The 2500-nt window shown below is 48.6% G+C and overlaps 1 protein-coding gene and 3 non-coding genes across 4 annotated transcripts in view; 3 read left to right on the top strand and 1 right to left on the bottom strand.

Annotated features, from left to right (window-relative positions):
- The window catches only part of efl1 (elongation factor like GTPase 1), a 139300-nt gene that overhangs the window by 32926 nt on the left and 103874 nt on the right, over nt 1-2500 (bottom strand). The window lies entirely within an intron of this gene.
- On the top strand, nt 427-533 carry LOC121186326. The gene has a single exon (XR_005894441.1). It is a non-coding gene; the product is annotated as a U6 spliceosomal RNA (small nuclear RNA).
- On the top strand, nt 1188-1294 carry LOC121186320. Its single transcript, XR_005894439.1, has one exon. It is a non-coding gene; the product is annotated as a U6 spliceosomal RNA (small nuclear RNA).
- Nucleotides 1949-2055, top strand: LOC121186315. Its single transcript, XR_005894438.1, has one exon. It is a non-coding gene; the product is annotated as a U6 spliceosomal RNA (small nuclear RNA).

The following is a 2500-nucleotide window of genomic DNA, read 5'->3' as shown; positions in this document are numbered from 1 at the left end:
AGCCTACGGCAGATTCAAAAGAGAAATACTCTGAATCTGTTTAAGAGGCATCCCGTTGTTCTGGCATGTGCCAAAGGATGGGATGCTTTGGCCTGAGTCCCAGTATCAGCCTCCAGGCTGATAGAAAAAGTGGGCACCGCCCACATCAGAGCACATTAGCTCCGATGTGGGCACCGCCCACTTTTCAGTAATAAGCTGCTTTTTGGTCTTAATCTGGGAAATCAATAAACATGCACACAAAACAAGCATGCAGTGTGAAGTTATTGCAAATATGTTGCAGACAACTGAAGAAAGAGCTCCACCCTCACTCTTGTGATGCCAAAGGGTACTGCCTACTGGGGATAGTGGCCCGTTAGTCTGCCCCACGACAAAGGAGTCGCTGAGCCCAGGGGGGGGCTAAAAGGCAGCCATCACATCAGAGATAATGTGCTTGCTCAGGCAGCACATATGATAAATTGGAATCGATACAGAGAAGATTAGCATGGCCCCTGCGCAAGGATGACACGCAAATTCGTGAAGCGTTTCCACATTTTGATCAGCCTGTCGGCTAGCTAACCACCTGCTGCCTTTCACAAGCCAAAACCGTTACATTACCAGGAGCATGTGAATCAAAGCCTCGTGTGTTGTGATCTGAGTTTTGCCTGGCTACAAACACAGTGAGGTGGAAACACAAAATATCAAGTTAGCAAGTACCTAGCCGAGGCAGTTGGTGACAGAGCCTAATCACAACTACTGAAACAGGTGCCCACTGGCACACCTGCAGCCTAAGGCAGATTCAAAAGAGAAATACTCTGAATCTGTTTAAGAGGCATCCCGTTGTTCTGGCATGTGCCAAAGGATGGGATGCTTTGGCCTGAGTCCCAGTATCAGCCTCCAGGCTGATAGAAAAAGTGGGCACCGCCCACATCAGAGCACATTAGCTCCGATGTGGGCACCGCCCACTTTTCAGTATTAAGCTGCTTTTTGGTCTTAATCTGGGAAATCAATAAACATGCACACAAAACAAGAAGGCAGTGTGAAGTTATTGCAAATATGTTGCAGACAACTGAAGAAAGAGCTCCACCCTAACTCTTGTGATACCAAAGGGTACTGCTTACTGGGGATAGTGGCCCGTTAGTCTGCCCCGCGACAAAGGAGTCGCTGAGCCCAGGGGGGGGCTAAAAGGCAGCCATCACATCAGAGCTAATGTGCTTGCTCAGGCAGCACATATGATAAATTGGAATCGATACAGAGAAGATTAGCATGGCCCCTGCGCAAGGATGACACGCAAATTCGTGAAGCGTTTCCACATTTTGATCAGCCTGTCGGCTAGCTAACCACCTGCTGCCTTTCACAAGCCAAAACCGTTACATTACCAGGAGCATGTGAATCAAAGCCTCGTGTGTTGTGATCTGAGTTTTGCCTGGCTACAAACACAGTGAGGTGGAAACACAAAATATCAAGTTAGCAAGTACCTAGCCGAGGCAGTTGGTGACAGAGCCTAATCACAACTACTGAAACAGGTGCCCACTGGCACACCTGCAGCCTACGGCAGATTCAAAAGAGAAATACTCTGAATCTGTTTAAGAGGCATCCCGTTGTTCTGGCATGTGCCAAAGGATGGGATGCTTTGGCCTGAGTCCCAGTATCAGCATCCAGGCTGATAGAAAAAGTGGGCACCGCCCACATCAGAGCACATTAGCTCCGATGTGGGCACCGCCCACTTTTCAGTAATAAGCTGCTTTTTAGTCTTAATCTGGGAAATCAATAAACATGCACACAAAACAAGCAGGCAGTGTGAAGTTATTGCAAATATGTTGCAGGCAACTGAAGAAAGAGCTCCACCCTAACTCTTGTGATGCCAAAGGGTACTGCCTACTGGGGATAGTGGCCCGTTAGTCTGCCCCGCGACAAAGGAGTCGCTGAGCCCAGGGGGGGGCTAAAAGGCAGCCATCACATCAGAGCTAATGTGCTTGCTCAGGCAGCACATATGATAAATTGGAATCGATACAGAGAAGATTAGCATGGCCCCTGCGCAAGGATGACACGCAAATTCGTGAAGCGTTTCCACATTTTGATCAGCCTGTCGGCTAGCTAACCACCTGCTGCCTTTCACAAGCCAAAACCGTTACATTACCAGGAGCATGTGAATCAAAGCCTCGTGTGTTGTGATCTGAGTTTTGCCTGGCTACAAACACAGTGAGGTGGAAACACAAAATATCAAGTTAGCAAGTACCTAGCCGAGGCAGTTGGTGACAGAGCCTAATCACAACTACTGAAACAGGTGCCCACTGGCACACCTGCAGCCTACGGCAGATTCAAAAGAGAAATACTCTGAATCTGTTTAAGAGGCATCCCGTTGTTCTGGCAAGTGCCAAAGGATGGGATGCTTTGGCCTGAGTCCCAGTATCAGCCTCCAGGCTGATAGAAAAAGTGGGCACCGCCCACATCAGAGCACATTAGCTCCGATGTGGGCACCACCCACTTTTCAGTATTAAGCTGCTTTTTGGTCTTAATCTGG

The sequence above is a fragment of the Toxotes jaculatrix genome, chromosome 1 (genome assembly GCF_017976425.1).
Source record: "Toxotes jaculatrix isolate fToxJac2 chromosome 1, fToxJac2.pri, whole genome shotgun sequence".
Lineage (NCBI taxonomy): Eukaryota > Metazoa > Chordata > Actinopteri > Toxotidae > Toxotes > Toxotes jaculatrix.
Note: the sequence above shows the minus strand (reverse complement) of the source record. Positions and strands in the feature narration are given on the sequence as shown.